Raw genomic sequence first — 20,460 nt, 5'->3', positions numbered from 1 at the left:
ACTTAATGCTCTCCCATCAAGTGTGCTGTGGTCTAAGGCAGAGACGGGGTTTGGGATGGATCATTCAGGCACCCAGGAGATGGTAGTGCAGGGTTTGGGAATCAATTGCGAGAGATGCACTGGTAACGCTGACTGTTCATCGAAGAACAGAAAAAAAGCTGCAGCAAAATCAGACTTTTCAATCCAAGAAAAATGTGGGGCGAAGACTCAGCCAATGACAGAACAGGCATGGGGAATTCACAACTGTTTTCGGCTCCCGGAAACTTAGGGTTGCAACAAACCCTTTATTTACTCACCTTAATATAATAAACAGCAGCAAACCGTAGTAATGAGAGAAAAATGCGGACAACTACTCAGAAATGAGGATGTAGCTTTGGAAAGAAGAGTAAGCTGGAAATCTTGCCAAACAGATTCCTCCGTCTTAGACCTCAACTGTCGACTGACTGCTGTTTCTCCACAGATACCATCTGACCTGCTAAATATTTCCAGCTCTTTTCTGTTTTTGATTTCATATTTCTAGCATCTGCAGTAACTTTGCTTTTTTTTTGTTGGGTTGAAATAAAATTGAGAAGTTCTCGAGGCTTCCACACCCCACCGCTCCGCCCGCTTGAAGGCGGGCGCGGTGCTTGGGTGACGTCACCGGTTGCGGGGCGACGCGCGGATTGATTGGCAGCTGGGCGAAACGTGACGTCGTCGCCAACAAACGACGGCGTTTGAGGAGTGGAGGGTGAAGATAGTGCGCAGGCGCGACTGAGAGCGAATCGCGAGGGGCCCCGGGGTGCGCGGCGTCTCGTTTCCATTGTATTCAGTTGAGTCCCAGCGGGCAGGAGACGGCGAGTCAGTGAGTAACCGAGCGACATAGCGAGATCTTACAAATTGGGATGGTATGAGCCGGGCAGCGCCAGTGCACACTGTCGGCACAGTCCAGGTCTCCTGTGTGTGTGTGTGTGTGTGCGCACACACACACACTGGAGAAGGAGTGGCAGTTGGGGTTAGCCGTTGTTGTTTTATGCTCTTTTTATTTGTAAAATTTCAAGAAGGAAATGTACGGACCGCGATGTTTTTATCATCAGATGTAACCTTGTGTGAGACGCGCAGCGCCGCTTTAGACTTCGTTCGGAGGTATTAGCATTTACAAAAAAATCTGTTCGAACAATAGATTTATTACCTGTTTTGGGGGTGCTTTCGTATTTCGGGTGGGGGGTGGTAGAAATCCCAATAATGTGCGACGAAGGACATTTTAACCCGTGGCTAACTGTTGAGGTTCTGTGTTTGGGATAATTTTGCTGCTTTTGACAGGGATGATCATCGTAAAATCGCTCGTTCTTCACGAACCGGCTGTGTTTAACATGGTTACTTGCAGCCGAGGTGAAGAGTGATTTTTGTGTGCAAGGCGAGAGTCGGAGCCCGGCGCAGCTCACAAATGCACTGATTTCTGACCATTTTTTGGGTGGGTTCTCGAATGTTTTGGGCATCACTTTGTGTGGGAAGAGGCGTATTAGCAGAGCTGAGGTTTGACTTGGCTAATTAAATTAGTTGCTTTGCATTCTGGTTAAGTATTTGAGTTTTTTTCAGTGTTACAACGCACCCATAAATTATATACATATAATTTAGCTACGAGTTGGTGAATTTTTTTTGTAATTATATACATATAATTTATGTGAAGGTTTAGCTACGAGTTGGTGAATTACAAAAAAAAAATCATTGAGTAACTTGATAGATTATTGAGCTCCAAATTCCTTCAATTAAACATTGGGAAGACTGAAGTCGTGGTCTTCGGCCCCTGCCGTTAACTCCGTTCCCTTGCCACCGATTCCATCCCGCTCCCCAGCCACTGTCTCAGATCGACCCGGACTGTTCGCAATATCAGCGTCCTATTTGACCCTGAGCTCAGCTTCTGACCCCATATCCTCTACATCATAAAGATCACCTACATCCACCTCCGCAAAATTGCCTGTCTCCACCCCTACAAATATGCAGATATAGTGGTGAGACTGTGTGTGTGTATTTAAAAGAAAACTTGGCATCAGCTTCAACATGCATTCTGATGACACTCAGCTCCACCTCTCCACCATCTCTCACTACCCATCCATTGCCTCTGCTATCAGACTGCTTGTCTGACATCCAGTCATAAATAAGCTCCTCCAGTTAAATATTGAAATTTCCTCCAGTTAAATATTGAGAAGACTGAAGCCATCATCTTTGGCCCTTTCCACTAATTCCATCCCTCTCCCTGTTCACTGTTTCAGGTTAAACCAGATAGCTCACAATCTGGGCATCCTATTTGACCCCAAGCTGAGTTTCCGACCCAATATCTCAAAGACTGCCGACTTCCACTTCCATAACATAAGCCACTTCTGCCCCTACCTCGGCCCATCTGTTGCTAAAACCCTCATTCCATGCCTTTGTCATCTCCAGACTCGACTATTCCATTGTTCTCCTGGACATCCTCCACTCTCCCTAAACTTCAGCTCATCCAAAACTCTGCTGCCCGTATTTGATCCCCCTCATGCATACGTCCCTGTGCTCATTGGTTTCCGGTCCCCAAACGCCTCCAAATTAAAATTCTCATGCTCGTGTTTAAATCCCTTCATCACCTTGTCCCTCCCTTTCTCTGTAACCCTTACCAGCTCTGCAATTCCCCCCCACCCCCACCCACCACCAACTCTCTTCTGCCTTGTGCCCCCTTCCCTTTCCCCTGCCATCGGTGATCATGCCTTCAGTCTTTCAGGCCCCACGCTGTGCAATTTCCTGCTTAAACCCCTCTGGCTTTCCACCTCCCTCTCCTCCTTTGCGTTTCCTTAAAGTTCACCTTTGACCAAGCTTTTAGTCACCCCTCCTAATATTTCCTTCTTTGGCACGTCATCCATTATTGTCTGACTATGCCTCTCTGAAGCACCTTGGGATTTTTTTATGTTAAAGGTGTTCCAGAAATGGAAGCTGTTCTATTTTAACTTATTGAAATTAATTGTTTCGTACTGTAACTTGTTCTTTCGCAGTACCTGAAACTTGATTTGCCCTGTTTTCTCTCCAACTTTTTCCAACCCTGTCAGGATTATGTTCTGCATTCTGGTCCTTAGCCCCTTACCAAACTTTGTTGATTTAAAAGAAAGCCTGTTTATGTGCTACAGTGTTACTGCTATGTCCTTCGATAAAATTTTATACTGCTTACCTGGAAAGAAAGTTGGAACATATGAAAACATACCATATAGTTTAACAGTCACTTGGAGCCAGTGATAAGATTGCTATTTGTTGCTCCAGTGTACTCTGTGGTGAATGCGATGCATCAGGGAGGGGGATAGTTACCCCGGACACTTCGATCCAGGAGGCAGTCACACCCCTTAGACTAAATACTGTAGAATTGGCACTTGGCCAGGGACAGGAGGGTGTGATTGTGAGTGAGGCAGTTACGGGGATCCAGGAGATAGCATTGCAGGAGCGTCAGCCTCGGCCTCTGTACTTGTCCAATAGATACGAGGTTCTTGCAGCCCTTGTGGACGAGTTGCAGGGACTGCAGGGAGGATGAGCCAACTGGCTAAGGCACCGTGGTTCAGGGGGCCATTCAAGTGGGGGGGGGGGGGGAGTGAAAAGGAATGTGGTTGTAGTAGGCGGCAGTATAGTTAGAGGGAGAAGTACTGTTCTCTGCAGCCAAGAGTGAGTGTCCCGAAGGTTGTGTTGCCTACCTGGTGCCAGGGTTAAGGACATCTTCTCAGGGCTGGAGAGAAACTGGGAGGGGGAGGATCCAGTTGTCGTGGTCCACGACATAGGTAGGACTAAGAGGTTCTGTTGAGGGAGTTTGAGCAGCTCGGGACTAAATTAAAAAGCAGAACCACAAAGGTGGTAATCTCCGGATTATTACTGGAGCCACGAGCAAATTGGCACAGGGTAAATCAGATCAGAGAAATGAATGCGCGGCTCAAAGATTGGTATGGGAGAAGTGGGTTTTGATTCATGGGGCACTGGCACCAGTACTGGGGAAAGAGAGAGCCGTTCGGTTGGGACGGGCTTCACCTGAACCACACTGGGACCACTCGGTTGATTCTGGGTATGGAAGGAAGGGTTGTTTTATGAGGAAAGATTGAACAGGTTGGGTCTATACTCATTGGAGTTCAGAAGAATGAGAAGAGATCTTATTGAAGCATACAAGATTCTGAGGGGACTCGATAGGGTAGATGCTGAGAGGATGTTACCCCTCATGGGAGAACCTAAAACTAGGGGGCATAGTCTCAGAATAAGGGGTCGCACGTTTAAGATGGAAATGAGGAGGAATTTAGTCTCTGAGGGTCGTGAATCTTTGGAATTCTTTACCCTAAAAAGCTGTGGAGACTGAGTCATTGAATACATTCAAGGCTGAGTTAGACAAATTTTTGATCAGCAAGGGAGTCAAAGAAAATGGGGGAAAAGGCGGGAAAGTGGAGTTGAGATAAAAATCAGATCAGCCATGATCTCATTAAATGGCGGAGCAGGCTCAAAGAGCCAAATGGCCGACTCCTACTCATATCTCTTGTGGGTGCTTACCAATGTACTGTTACGGCAAATTTAAGTCCATCAGTTACTGATTCTTGCAGACCACCATATAATTTAAATACTTTGATTTTTTTTGTCTGATTACACCTCTGTGAAGCTCATTTGGACGTTTTCCTATGTTACAGCTGCTATGTAAATGTATGCTCAATAAAACCATGAACATATGCTGACTGGTTGGAATGGAGCAACCTTCCCCTTGACATTTATTTATTCTGTGCTGGTGGTGCTCGATGCTTCACTGCAATAAATTGAAATCAACTTGTATGTCTGTGGTTTATTTACTTAGGCGTTACTCCAAATCAAATTTTTTGAGGGTTCTGCAGGTGGTCAAGTGCTGATAGTTGTTGTCTCATCTCAAAACTTCTTTTCGGCACCTGAATAGTTCTCTAGTACAATACCTTATCATTGCAGTTTGTAACCATAGTAATTTATCTTGTGACATGGTAATAACTCCCTCTTAACTTTTAGCGGTCTCTTTTATTACCTCCATTCTTTAGGCTGTTGTAAGTTTTGCTTCCTGTCTGTATTCTGAAGATTTGCTTTTTTTGTGCCTTTTTAAAAAAAATCCTTTTTTCTGTTTCACTGCTTTCCTGTTGTATTCTTTTTCCTGTTTCACATAATTTCTGTAACTATCTTTGTCACCGTTAATCTATTTGCTCTTTCATCCTCTTGCATTTGTTTCTAGTACTGTTCAGGGTTTTTCTTTGTTCAGTTTTAGTAGGGTTACTTGCTTTTTCCGTCTTCACAGTTTTATTTGGGATGGCTGATAAATTTCTTAAAAAAAACTCAAACCACTTTCGTCACCACTTCTGCCAACCTTAATCTTGTACACAATGTCAACATTTTGGAACTGATTGAAATCCTCTGTTTCACACTGACTTTCCTTCACTTAATTGTGCCCTGCCCCATTCTCCTGCTTGAATCTGTGTTCATGCTGCTCTGATGTCACTTGGTGTATTTGTGGTGGTTGTATATTCTGCCCTTTCTTACACTGTGCTGGTCTTCAGTCATCTTAATTAGATTCCTCTCTGCACCCAGTCAGGAGCTTGCTGTGTGTGTTCTGTCTAATTTGCCAGTGTCACAATTTGCAGCCCACCTTCTGCAGTTGTGACACTGGCTCCTTGACCTTGCCTCAAGATGCTGGAGCTGATCTATTACCAATGGTTTCTGCCCCTAACAGGCCCAACTAATAATCTTGACTGCTCGTTAAGTCGCCATCTATTTGCAGCAGTTGTTCCTAGGTTTTTGTTCCTGCTTTCTTTCTCCACGTGCATGCGTTTAGTTACTGCAGACGACAGAGCAGAGCGGTTAAGGATTTCTTTGGCTGCTTGGGAATGTTATGGGTTTTTTGTAGTGATGTCCTGCATGGAAAATTTCTGGTTTCAGGCAGCGAGCGGTGGCCAATTATTTCACGACAGGGAAGAGGAAATAAGTTGGAGAGTGAGGCATTGTGGCCGGGATTTGGCAGTGTCTCGATCAGTTGACAGGGTGTAAGTTTAAAAGCCTGAGGGGTGCTTATCTTCCAGCTGTCCTGGCAGGGGGTGATGTGTGGTTCAAGAAAATAAAAATGAGCAGCCAAGTTGCAAAACTGACCTTTTGTGTCAAACAAGGTTATAGTAAATCCACCCGTGCAGTTGCAGTAGCTGTACAGAAACTATACCTGCTGTATTTTGCAAGCTCATATTATTTGTTGCGATTATAAGGCAAGGTTAACGACATCCAAATTAAACCGACTTGCTCTTTTATGAAGCATTTGGATTAACTGGATTAACAGATGTCAGTAGCATTGCTACCTCGTGATAGTGGCTCTTACACGTTGAGTTTCAACTATGATTATAAATAAGCAATTTTTCAGAAGAAGCATGCAGAGAATGCATCTGCCACTAAATTGTTTTAACATTAATAGTGTGACGTGCAACTTGTTTGTATAGAGCTATTGATTTACAGTTTGGATGTTATCCAAGTGTTGGTGGCATCGTTGTCCTTGGATTGATCCTCTACATTTTAACCAAAAAATACTAATTTCTAAGAATAATTCAAAGTAGGCTGTGTATGGTTCTGTGGAATTCCAGTTTTCCTTTCTTTTGCACATTGTTTCCATAAATAGACCTGTTTTGTTCATCAACTGCCACTCTTGATAGGATGATAGCTAATATTTTAATCTTGTGAAAGTGTAGTGCGACATGAACAGCTCTCAGTTATTTTCATGAAAGATTAGGGTCAGTGCTAATGTTATTTAAATATTGAACATAGTTTTTGCATAACAGATTATATTAGATTAGATTAATATACTTGTGCATGAACCCATTAGTCGGTTGAATTTTAACAAATTTGCATTAACTTCAATCCCTTAATGAACAGTAGAATGATATATCAAGAGCTCAAGAAACAAAATTATTGGATATTAGACTTTTATCTTGTACAAAGCCTTGGTTAGCCCCCATCTGGAGTACTGCATTGTTTAGGACACCGAAATAGGAACGATATATTAGCCTGGGAACGGGTGCAGCTCAGAATCACCAGAGTGATACCGGGGCTTAAAGGATTATACTATGAGGACATTTGCATAAACTTGGCTTGTATTCCCTTATATTCAGAGGGATGAGAGGTGATCTAATCACAGTGTTTAAAATGATAAAGGAATTCAATAGGGTGGATGCAGAAAAAATATTTCGTCTGGTGGGGAATCCAGAACAAGGGGGTATAATCTTATAATTGAAGCTTGGCAATTTAGGAGTGAAATCAGGAAGCACTTTTTCACACAAAGGGTAGTGGAAATCTGGATCCCCCCACTCCGGCAAAAAGGCTGAATGCTGGTTCAATCGAAATTTTCAAGTGAGATAGATAGATTTTTATTAGGTAAGGATATCAAGGGATATGGATTGGCGCGGTAAGTGGGGTTGAGGTACTGATCAACCATGATCTAATTAAATGGTGAAACAGGCTCAAGGGACTGACTCGAGTTTTGATCTTGCTGTGTTCCCATGTCGAGAGCAGGGGACTTCTCCTCGATGTCCTGGCACCTTAAAGATGATCCTTAAACTGTACCTCTTGACCAAGCTTTTGGTCACCTGCCCTAATATCACCTTATGTGGCTTGGTGTCAAATTTTGTTTGATAATGCTCCTGTGAAGCACCTTGGGACTTTTACTACATTAAAGATGCTATGTAAATAAAAGTTGTTCCAGTTATGAAGCGCTGTGGGTCGTGAAAGGTGCTACATAAATGCAAGTTTTTATTTCTTTTCTAAATTGAATTTTAAAAAAATTTGTTCATGGGATGTGGGCGTCGCTGGCAAGGCCAGCATTTATTGCCCATCCCTAATTGCCCTTGAGAAGGTGGTGGTGAGCTGCCGCCTTGAACCGCTGCAGTCCATGTGGTGAAGGTTCTCCCACAGTATTGTTAGGTAGGGAGTTCCAGGATTTTGACTCAGCGACGATGATGGAACGGCGATATATTTCCAAGTCGGGATGGTGTGTGACTTGGAGGGGAACATGCAGGTGGTGTTATTCCCATGTACCCAATACTTAGGCAAGACATCCACCGTTAGCAATTGGTAGCAAAATTGTAACGAGTGACTGCTGATATATGGTTGTGCCTGTGATGCTCTCAGATTCTGTGCTGATTGCCACTCAGCGATCAATTTTCAATAAACCACTGGTTTCCAATATCCAGGTCGGGGAAGTCCATGCTCATTGATATCATCCAGCATTCAATGTCTGGTATAGCATAAAGCAGATGCTTAGTAAAGTTAGTTCCCTATTCTTGGGTGTTCTCAAGGTGCCATAACTCAAACTAACAGTGCAGTACAGAATGCTCTGGTGTGAATCTTTCCTATTTCCTAAACCAGCTATCCTCACAACCTGGGTGAGAGCATCATTGCAGTGTGGATTTGGGCCATGGATGAACTTGCCATTATTTGAACAAAATTTTATATTTGTACTGGACCAATTGTATGTTTAAAGTTGAGTCACATTATTTGTTAAAGAATACCTATGATGAACAACATATAAGTTAATTTTGTTGTTTCCATTGTAGAGCAGAACTTAAGTCTGTTTTCTCCCACATTACAGCAGTGTTTTTTTTAAGAAGGTCCTTCTGAAAGTGTTTTGTTTGGGGGGATATTTCCCTCCTCATCTTCCACCTCTTGAAAACTGAAACAAATAATAGGATAAGTTCCATTCGTGGCATCAACCATCTGGTAATTCACCCAAATAGCTATTGTATTGATAAAGCAAACAAGCATGCAGACATGATGGGCTGAATGGCTTCCTCCCATGCTGTAAACTCTTAAGGCTCTTCATATGTGAATTGAAGAACAATGTGCGATTGAACTATGATGATCATCACAGCTAAGTCTATCCTGACCTTGACCAACGTTATACGCAATATTTTCACATGAAGGGTCACCGATTACTAGTTTGGGAGCTCAGTCTATGTATTCTGTGATCAGGTGATGTAGTCCCTCATTTTCTGAGTAAGAGGCTGGAATTTGGAGGGAAACATTTTGTTTTGAATTAATTATTTCCATTAGTTCACTGATTTGTGAATTATATCTGCGCTTACGCTTAAAGTAGGACTGAGGTCGTTATTTGTCTGGCAGGATTATTCTGTTAATTTTGTTTGATACTCTTGTGAAGCACCTTGGGATGTTTTACTATGTTAAAGGTGCTATATAAATGCAAGTTATTGTTGTCATGTGGTAACTTTGGAATCTTTGGTACTTTTGTCAACCATGTCATCGATCTTATGATTAGAATGCAGGAAAAAATTCTGGTGGCTGTTAATTGGAATTATGAAGTACTAAATTGAAAGACAACCGTTTTTGTATAAATCCTTTTTAAAATGTGTTGAGCTAAGTCTTTATAAGTGGCTATATTCAGAACTAGATGGAAGATTGATGGAAAACAAAGCTGGTTGTTGATAATGGAACAGGAGAAAAGGAACCAACAGGTGAAAGGTTAAATAACAAGGAAGCAACAAAGGGGTGAGGAAATGAAATGGCCAGAGCATGGGAATTACAACTTTGAATACAGGATATGTGATTGATTGCCCTTTATCTTTTCAACGTGAAATATTGGTGAAAAGAAATCAGAAGAATTGGTGAGAAGAATATTTCGCTTTTTTCTTTAAGGATTTCTTTCATCGGCTCAGCAATAAAATATTAACTTTCAATGACAAATTTATTTCCTTTATTTGTGTAATAGGCTTCAATTTGCTTGTAGTTCTATTACTTGTTCCACCCAGAGACAAAAAAAAACTTCAGGTGAAGTTATTCATAAAGTAGAACAACTTAAATCTAAATTGGGGACCACAATTTAAGCTCATGTTCAAGGTCATTTTGGATTTCTAATAAAATCATTGGGCTCTCCGTTTTTCGTGGTGAATTGAAGGAGCAAGTTCCCACGTTTGCACATGCGCAGTAAAATGCGGAAATCTGCTCCTAGTGGTTCACAGGCGATATGACAGCTTCAAATTAAAGGGCCATCGCACGCTACCATCAGAGAAATCATTGACAAAGCGCCAACTGGAAAGTAATTAATTATGTCACCAAACAGGTACGCTTAAAAATACCAGGTCTAAATTAAGTTTTAACAGTGCAATAAGTCTGAATTAAAGCCAAACAACTCAAAATTAACTTTTAAAAATGTGAAGTCTCATATTACTCCTTTGAGTAGTTTTTGGTCATTAAAATTTTTTTTTAATTTAAAAGATTAAATTTTTTTTACTTGTTCTCCTTCTGCCTCTAATTTAATTCAAATATTTCTTGGCTTTTTATTAAAAAAAATTCAATTTTTATTTACAATGACATACAGCATACAGTAAATGAATGAAGTCTGCTTGCTTGTTTGAGCAATGCAGCCTGAATCTGGGCGTGACTTATCTTCCTGACAGATTTTGTGGGGCTGTCTTCTCCTCTCACACTTTTCCAGCCGCACGGCTACTCACGCTGCTCAGAGGCTGGTTTGATAGCGCAGTTTTTTTAAGTTCAAATTCAAGCAATTCGTGCCACAGAGCCCGCAGTAAGTATTTTCATTAATTTAGTTTGCAGGAGCTGCGATGAGCGTTGCCTCGCCGTTCTGCGCAATTTCCGACCCATTAATTCTAAATAAATCTTAATTCCAATAATCTGAACAGAGCACTAAGAATGCTAATACAATGTATTTGACTTTTATTCTACTTGGATTTCTGATGGGATGTTTATGATAAATACTGTTTTCGGATTGTCCCCTCTTGTATTGCAGCCTTAACCCAGAAGCTTACCAGTATTCATTTCAACAAACTACATGATGTGTAAACCTGAAGCTTGCAGCATCTGATTATTTGGCCTGAATATGATGGATTTAAATGTCATAAGCTGTGTCCTTGTATTGCAGAACATGTTTAAAAACTCCTTCCATTTTGTGTTGTACTTGACTACATCTGCTCGCAGGTTCCTGTACATGTAGATTGGAAGGTGAGGGGCCATAATTGAGACTTGCATATCTGGCTTGTGTAGTGTATTAACATATGTATGAATTATTTTGAATAAATGTCCAAGTACACTTGTTCCTGAAGATCCTCTTTTGTATTTGATCTAATTTCATCTTTCATTAAAATACAATTCTACTGTATTTAGTCAAAGCTGTCCCTGAGTGAAGCTTCTAGGATGAAGGTCAATGCAATTTTCTAATTTTTTTAGTATGTTTGAAGCTAGAACATTTAATATTTTTGTAAATATTTAAATTACTGTCCATAGACTCCATAGGGATCAACTGTATTTTCTTTTTGGTAACATGGATTACGATTAGTTTTTTCTTTTCCTATCTTCCTTAATTTTATCTTTTTCCCAATATCCATCCTCTGGTTATTTTACTTCGTTTAGATTAAGTGACTGAGAGGATTTATTTTAATTTTCCCCACACAAATTTTCTTGTCACTCCTCTACTGAAGGGCACAACTCATGGAGGGCCTTGGTATCTCACCCCGGAGGCCAATTTTAATACTAAATTGTCAGCAGGCAATTTGATCATGGGAATGGCCATGACAACTGAGACCAGTTCTATTGTTTGCCTTGTGCCCATACATGGACATCTTTTGGAGTTGTCTCTGAATTGTAATCAGGAGCAGAAAACTATTCTCGGCCATTTCTAGCCCAGGGATATTGGGTCATTTGGAACCTGGGATCTTCGTGGTCTGTATGACTTACTGCAGTGTGCATTATGACTTACACACAGTCATTCGAGAGCCCTTGTTCATTTGATTATTGACCTTTTTTTAAACTGGTCCTGACACAAAAATAGGCTATGTACAACTGACCTTCAGTTGACTTTTCTGTTTTGATTTATGGTGAAGTTGAAATCTGCTTTTGAAGTGGTTTGCTCAAAAACTTTATTTAAAGGATATATGTTACTTCTGGCTTTGGGAAGATGTGTACATGACTCACTAAAATTTGATTAGCCTGTGGTTGCCTGGTTGAAATGATGGTGATTACGAGCAGCAGTGATTTGTCACCAGTGGGTTTAGTGAAGAATTTCAGTATTGAACCTTAGAGGTTCAGTTGTATGTTTTTGATTGAGCAGCTTCAGGGTGTTAAAGGCATTTTATCTCATTTGCCTCTCAGCATGAAGTAATGGAACTTGTAGGACTGGAGTGGAAATTTGTGTTGAATGTTAATATTTCCTTGCAACAATTCTTGATTTTTAGTCCTTTTTTGTTCTTTTGGACAAATTCTGTCTAGAGATACAATAGCATAGAGTTAACTGCAGTGTACTTAATAATGGAACAGCACATTATGTGTTTATCTCGGCTGGTGATTGCCTGCTGTGCTGTACTTTTCCATAATTACTATTTGACCTGTTAATTTGGTTGAGATTGTGAATTACAGCATTGTGCATTTTTAATGAATATGCATGCCTGTTCAAATATTTAAGTTGTATGTAATTACTGCAAATGTTATTTTAATCATGGTTTCTACTGTGTCAAGATTTTCCCTGGATGTGAACTGTGCTCCAGTATCTATACGATGTAAGTTAAGGACTTTTGTAACCTTTTTCCCTTCCCCTCTCGCCCTAAGGTAATGGCTTGTGCTGAGGTATGGTTATCTGGGCACCGGCAGCCCTCAAGTCGCTCACTAAGTTTTCATTCTACGCATGTGAGCCCTTGCAACGTGGCGCAGGTCTGGCCCATACCTCGCTCCTGTGCCATGACAGTCACCCAAGCCATCTTCCACTTTGTCTGGAGATCAAAAATGAACTGTGTCCGTAGGGACACGATGTACAAATCTCCGGGGAAAGGCGTGCCCAACGTGGCCCTCGTTCTGATAGCCACCTTTGTGTGCGGCTGCATCAAGCTGTGTGTAGACCCTCGGTACGCAAACACAAAGTGTCACTACGTGCTGAGGTTCTACCTGTCCCCTGTGTAGCGAAGGATGGGCCTGACCACGTTACACGGAACGCTCCATCCAGTTGGACCGTTCCGCCCTCCTGTCCTTCGTGGAAAAGTTTGTGCAGAAAAACACGTTTGACCACAAGGCGATCAGCAAGTGGTCCGCATGTAACGTCCTTGAGACCCTGCGGGAAAAGGAGATGGTGGATCCTGTCGGTTGGTTCCCCGAGCAGACTGTCAATGTCATTTGGCAGAATGCCTCATTGCCAGAGCTTTCAAACAAGCACCAAGACCTCGCTTGGCTGGTGGTGAGAAGGGCCCTTCCCGTCAGATCCTTCATGCACTCCCAGAGTCTAAGCGCCACCGCGTGCTGTCCCCGAGGAGGCTGCGGTGGAGATGAGACCGTCACCCATCTCCTTCTGGAATGTGCCTTTGCAAAGAAGGTCTGGAGAGAGATGCAGTGGTATCTGTCCAGGTTCGTCCCGAGCAGTTCCGTAATACAGGACTCTGTGCTCTCGGGCTCTTCCCAGGGACGCACACCGAGACGGACATCAACTGTTGCTGGAAGACCATCAACTTGGTGAAAGACGCCCTTTGGTCTGCCTGACACTTGCTGGCCTTCCAATGCAAGGAACTGTCCTCGACCGAGTGTTGCAGACTGACACATTCCAAGGTCCAGGACCACGTGCTCGGGGACGCACTGAAGCTGGGTGCGGCTGCCGCAAAGGCTCTGTGGGGTAAGGCAACTGTGTAGCGCCTTCCCGCCATTGTATACCGAGGGGCTGCAATTAGGGAAAAACCCCCTTGGGCAGAATGTAAAATTCAATTTGATGTAATGTACCTGTAATGAATCTCTATCGTACCTGTAATCAATAATATGTATTGAATGTAAAGCAATGAGGCCCCCTCGAGTGTCATGAACTGTAATTATGTACGATGTATTCATTGAACTGTACTTGATATAACCTGCAAATTGTATAATCTGTATTGTGTACGTTTGGAATGTGATATGACAACTGTATTGTATGTATTGCTGCAAATTTTATGAATGAAGTATATTTTTTGAAAAAAAGTCATCTGGCAGGGGTGACCCTATGATAAAGAAGGTCGGGCCCCAAGACGAGTAGAATCAGTTATTACCAGTTTAAGCTTTGCAGACATAGAGGTGGATCCTAATGTTGGCCGGAGACCGGTCTAACACCTTTCTCTCGTAGGGTGAAAACTGTTTTTTGCAGTGGACCTGGCAACAAGGGCTACCCAAGCACCTGGTCACGGGTGCGAAATGCTGTTAGGCTGGCTGCAAGGACAGGTGACGGAACTTCGCCGTGGCACTGAAATGTCTTTGTGAAGAAGGTTCTTCTCGAATCCTGTGGTTTCAAGGCCACGGACATCTTCTACCTGCAAGACTTCCTGAGGATTGGATACTTCGTGACCTTCAGGGGTGTCGTCGGATGCCGAAATATGCTCCAGGCCTTCAAGGAGAAGGGAAAGGAAGTGTTGTTGCTTCTCACTGCAGAGCTGCTCTTCGAACTCTCGCAGGAGAAGGAACAGACACTGACTGTCCATGTGTTCAACCTGCATGTGCCCATCATGGATGTGCTGATGTTGCTAGAGATATGTGGATGGAATGATTTGGAGCTTTGACATCGAGGAAATGTTCGGGATCTGGATGAGCAAGAGGAACATCCAAGTGGCGCAGAGGGTGGAAATGTCGCTCGCCTCCCGTCAAGCTACGCAATTGGGATGAGTCGTGGGTATGTGGTGTACCGGGGCAGCCCAGAGTGTGTCGCTTCTGTGGCAATGCAGAATGTGTCGCTTCTGTGGCAAACCCAGGCATGGGGTGGCTTCCTGCAAGGTGATGATTTGCAGGGAGGAGGGCCACCAGACACTGCACTGTCAGGCGGCCAAGTGCTGCAACTTATGTGGAGAGGCTGGTCATCGATACAAGACCTGCCCAAACTGCAGACACAGCTATGCACAGGCAGCAAGAGGCGAGGCGATGCAGGAGAAGAGAGCAGTACTTGTGGCTGCACCAAAGGAGGCCAGACCCCCACCCCCCCACCCATGAAAGAGCCAACGACCAGGAGGGGGACAAAAAGTAGGAAGGGAGCAGCGAGGAAACCAGCACAACCCTGAGACTCTCCGAGCACACAGTCGATGGAAGGTGAACCAGGGCAGAGGAAGGATGGATCACGCAGGAAAAGAGATCGAGGAAGTCCCGTAGGATCAGAGGAACTAATGCCAAAGGTGGGACCAGCAGTAAGAAGAGGAGCTGAGAGCCCCAATGGACAACAGCAGCCGCTCCTCAGCTGGCGAACAGGATAAAGAGGGGAGACCCCGCCTTCATCAAAGAAAGTGGCAAAACTTGACAGTGACCAGTGACACGAACAGCACACTCCAGTTCTGGGGCACTGGGAGTAGCGACGTGCGCATCAGCTCCAGGACACCGGGAGAAGCTATGCGGAGAGTGAGGGCCCCCAACTCCAGGAGCAGCGACGTGCCCAGTGCACCCCAACTCCGGAACACCGGGAGAAGTGATGCGGAGAGCGAGGTCCCCCAGCTCCGGGACACTGGGAGAAGTGACGTGGAGAGCGAACAACCAGCCAAGGCTGAGGAGCCAGACCTGGCCGTTGGATCTCATGGGCACATCACCCCACAAGACCCTGCCAACGATCCCCGTGCACAGACATTTCCCCAAGAGAGGGTGGACCTCGTTCCTCGGCCCAAGGTCTGTCCAGCAGTTCCCGTACACCACGCAAATGCAGAATCCTGGACCAAGGGATGGAATGGAGGGTAATGTAGAACCTGGACTGATGTTATTGTCTGACCTTAATGTTTGTCCTTTGATGCAATTTTTGAAGCCATTTTAAAAATACATAATCAACGTGTGTAGTATTAAATCGACTTCGCGATGTGCTGTGACCCTGAATTACATGTCAAGGGGGACCTGCTGTTCTTGCAGGAATGTGGGATCTCGCAGCTCAGCAACTGCCGGCAGTGGTTACGCTTGTGGGCCCAGGGGCAATTGATCTGGTCGGGAGGCAACGATAGTCGTTCCTCGGGCCTGGGGATTCTGCTGCGAGGAGGCCAATTCACCATCATTGAAGTTAAGGAGGTGGTGGGGGGGGGCGCTTGCTTGTAGCAGACGTTTTGTATAAAAATGCCCAGCTCTGACTGATCAATGTGCACATCCTGAGCGAGCCGTTGGAGATCTTCCAACATCTGATTCTTCTGGCAACCCCCAAGCCGGTCGTTCTTGCTTGGAGACTTGAACCGGATCATCGATGCAGCTGGACGATCGAGCAGGGCCGATGCAATACTGGACAAATACGCAAAGCTTCATGTGTTTTCGGCAACCCTACAGATGGAGCGCCATGGAAATACACATGGTCCAGGCCAGACGGGTCCGTCTGTTCTAGGATGCACTTCCTATTTGTGTCCCCATTACTAAAGGTCAGATCCATCGATGTTCTTCTCTGACCATTGCTTCCGACTGACCGATTGTCAACCGATGGCAGACCAGAAGGCGGGCAGGGGGATATGGAAGCTGAATGCGAGACTGTTGACTCTGGAGAACATCGAGGGATTACACAGGTCGGAGGAGCATGAAACCCTTCTTTGACTGCATGGTGCAATGGTGGGACGCGATCAAGACCAACATCGAGGTTCTTCATCTTTATAGGTGTTCAAAAGGTGAGAGACTGAGGGAATTGTCCCAGCTCCAGAAAAGCATACAGCATCTGCTTTAGCTGTAGTCGATGGGGGTCATTTGTCTGGGAGGAACTCTGATGAAGGGCCATCAAGCCTCGCTCCTCTCCTCAGAAGCCTGAAAGATCAGCTTCTGATCCAGAGTCTGCTCTGTGGAGCAAGACGAGAAGTGCTCGAGCTGCTTCTTCCAGAAGCTGCACAGAGAGACATGTCCATGATGGACATACTCTCCAAAATGGGGTTTGGGGAGGGGATCCAACTGCTCTATGCGGACATCCGAAGCATAGTCCTGATCAACGACTGGGAGTCGGAGAGCTTATTGAGCAGATCTGGAGTCTGGCAGGGCTGTCCTCTCTGCAGTTTTATTCGTCTGTTGTGTTGAGCTGTTTGCTGTGTCCATCGCGAAGGATGCAGGTATCTGGAATGACGATCCCAGGCGCTGGCGGCGCTCAATTAAGGCTTCTCTGTACATGGATGATGTCACTGTCTTTTGGTCCAATTGGCGGTCGGTCCACAGATTGATGGGCATCTGCGACCAGTTCGAGCTGGCCTTGGGCTAGAACGAACAGCAGTAAGAGTGAGGTCATGTTCTTTGGCAGCTGGGAGACCCGACCCATTGTCCCCTTCGCCGTCAGGTCTGACGACCTGAAGGTGCCAGGGATGTGGTTTGCGGGGCCCCAGGCCTGCACCAAGAACTGGGAGGAACGGGTCGCCAAGGCCAAACAGAAACTTTGTATGTTGGGGTGGCACTCCCTCTCCATGTTGAGGTGCTCACGGTGTTGCTCTATGTGGCCAAGGCCTGGCCCATTCCCCACCATCACAATCACCCCAGCCATCTTCCACTTTGTCTGGAGGTCCAAGATGGACTGCGTCTGGAGAGACACCATAGACAAGCCTCCAGACAAAGGGGAGAAGGGTGTCCCTAATGTTGCCCTGATCCTGATGGCCACCCTTGTATGAGGCTGCCTCAGGATGTGTGTCGAGCCCCGATACGCAAATGCCAAGTGTCACTGCATGCTGAGTTTCGACCTGTCCGCCACACTGAGAAGGTTAGGTCTGGCCATGCTGGCCGAGGAGATGCAGGACGTCGCGGCCAGCTGGACCGTACCCCACCACCTGTCCTAGGTGGAGAAGTTCCTGAAGAGAAGCCCTTTTGATCACAAGGTTGTCAGACACTGGTCAGCACGCAACATTCTGGGGGTCCTGCAGGGAAAGGAGAGGTTGGATCTGATCGGGCAGTTCCCAGACTATCAGATGAAACCATTTGGCAGAACGTCTCATTGCCGGAACTGACCAACAGGCACCAGGATGTAGCTTGGATGGTGTTGAGAAGGACCCTCGAGGCTGCAGCAGGGATGAGACCGTCGTCCACTGCCTGGTGGACTGCCCCTTCGTGGAGGGAGGTGCGTTGGTATCTGTCCCAGTTCATCCCCAACAGCTTGGTAACACAGGATGCTGTGCTCTACGGACTGTACCCCGGGATTCAGGCCGAGACAGATATCAACTGCTGCTGGAAAACCATCAACTCAGTGACGGAGACCCTTTTGTCCGCCGGCAACCTGCTGGTCTTCCAGCTGAAGGATCTGTCCAGGACCGAGTTTTGCCGACTGGCACACTCCAAGGTCCAGGAGTATGTGTTGCGGGATGCACTGAAGCGAGGTGCAGCCCATGTAAAGGATCTCCGTGGAAAGGCCATCGTGTAAGGCCATCCCACCTTGTATTGTACAGCACGTGTTAGAAGATATGTACTATGTTTTGAATTGTAATGGGATCGGAGCGTGTACGGATCTGTATTGCGCTGTTTTGAACTGTAATTGTGACATCTACGTTGAACTGTGTGTATCCTTAAATTTTATGAAAAGAAGTATATTTTTGGGGGGTGGGGTGGTGGATAAAAGCAATGTGTATTGGCAGCTTTCTGGACTGTGGGGGAGGGCTCAACTGTAAAGCTTTTGTGCTATTCCCTTTTGATTTTCATACATTCTAGTAGGGGTCATTGAATAGTGGTCAAGAATGGAAATCTTGGATGATTAATTGTAAAGAGGCCAGTTATAGCACCTTTCCTGCCACCTATTCAAGATTTGCTGATTGATTGCAGACCTTCAGTTCAACCAGAGAACGTGCTGAGCTGTATGACTTAGTACCACACCAGCTGATCCATTTGTCGTGTGTGTGTGTGTGTGTGTGTGTGTGTGTAGTAAATTCTCTAATTCCTGATAGTAGTCAGAGAATATGGATAGCGGTAAGGCTCTTATTTTAGACAATGAAGGGAAACATGGAAAGTTGAGTCCACTGACATTGCTCTTGGGTATTTCCCAACTAGATATCTGCAGACCCACAATGGTTTGACCCAGAAACTGGTTGTTGCTTGTTTGCTGTCTTCCATCTGGGTGGCACTTTGTGTGTGAGATAATGTACAGGTTAATACATTGACCTACTTTGCAATTAAGTGGTAGGTTGGGGCTTCACATCCATGGTTTCCCAATAAGTTCCGTTGCTAACCTTTAAGCTTAACATCGGTGGAATGGAGCAACTGGAGACCTGGCAATTTGTATAGTGCTGTGACATTTTGAGCACTGGTCAACAAAGCCATAAAAAAGGCCAGTGATATTTTGTGGCTTATAAACAGGCATGAAGTACAAGAACTAAAAGGTAGTGATAAATTTGAACAAGACAGTGGTTTGGCCTAAGTTACAGAACTGTGTGCAGTTTTGGTCTTTTCATTGTAGAGCTATTAAAGCAATAGAAAGCATATAGTATATGTTGACCACATTGTTAGCAAGGATGAGAAACGATAGTTATGAGGAAGCCAGAGATACGAGGACTGCTTCAATTGGAGCAGAGAAGGCTAAAAGGCGTGCTAATAGACATTTTAAAATTATCAACGGTTATGATAGTTTTTCCCTATTCGACCTATTTCCTCTGGTTGGGGAGTTGGTGATGAGGGGTCATCAATTTAAGTTGCCACTGAGAGTGAGGAGGGTATTTAGGATAAATGCTTTACCACAGAGAACAACTGAGGCAGAGAACATTGCATCTTAAAAGGAAAAGTGGATAAATATTTGAAACAAAGCAAGATATAGGACACAGGGCAGTGGAATAAGTTTTGTGTTTCTCTTGCAAACAGCTGACATTGACATGATTGATTGAATGGCCTCCTGTGCTGTCATCTTCTATGAGCTAGTTTATTGTCTTTGAGAAATATCTCAAAGTGCTCCACATGAACTATTTTTGAAGTGCGATCACTTATGATGTTGGAAAAGACATCAGCCAATTTGCACACAGCAAAATCTCTCACAGCAATGGGATCAACGGTTAGTTGATCTGTTTTGTTTGTGTTGGAATGTTGGCCAGAATATCAGCAGAATTCCCTGCTCGAATAGTGCCATGGGTTCTTTTACATCTACCGAAACAGGTAGAGACAGCGTCTCAATTTTAACATCTCATCCAAAGGATGTCATCTCTGATAATGCAGCACTCTATTAATACTGCAGTGGAGTGTCAGGTTACATTGTGCTGAAGTCCTCAAGTGGGATTTGAGCCCGATTGTTACCTGACTCGGGTGAGAGCAGTACAAACAGCCAAGCTGACACTAAGAAAGTTGAAAGCCAGCAAGCTGTACGACTGGAGCCCTTGGAGAAAGTTACCTGCTTGCTTCTTGGCCTGGCATAGAGATGCTTGTTAAGTTTTTCTTCAACTTTTTTTTGACAAAAAGGAATTTCAGATGTAAGCAATTTTTTTTTTCACTTTTTAAACCTTCACATGATCTACGTTTTCCTACTTGAGTTGGGCTCTGGGAGCAAAACTCACACTGCTTTCTATACCATTCCCCTCAATTTATATTGTGATTGTTCTCCCT

General features: G+C 44.5%; 1 protein-coding gene across 7 annotated transcripts in view; it reads left to right on the top strand.

Moving 5' to 3' along the window:
- Positions 1-756: 756 nt before the first annotated feature.
- mpp7a (MAGUK p55 scaffold protein 7a) overlaps positions 757-20,460 on the top strand; it is a 417,410-nt gene continuing 397,706 nt past the window's right edge. For 5 of the 7 annotated variants that reach the window (XM_068007174.1, XM_068007182.1, XM_068007172.1 and 2 more), the window contains exon 1: positions 757-841. The gene's annotated coding sequence lies outside the window, so the exon portion shown is untranslated. Of the gene's footprint in view, positions 842-862; positions 1,123-20,460 lie in introns of those variants that run through there. The other 2 variants (XM_068007175.1, XM_068007173.1) reach the window with 1 other exon arrangement.

Source organism: Heptranchias perlo, chromosome 2 (genome assembly GCF_035084215.1).
Source record: "Heptranchias perlo isolate sHepPer1 chromosome 2, sHepPer1.hap1, whole genome shotgun sequence".
NCBI classification, from domain to species: Eukaryota; Metazoa; Chordata; class Chondrichthyes; order Hexanchiformes; family Hexanchidae; genus Heptranchias; species Heptranchias perlo.
Note: the sequence above shows the minus strand (reverse complement) of the source record. Positions and strands in the feature narration are given on the sequence as shown.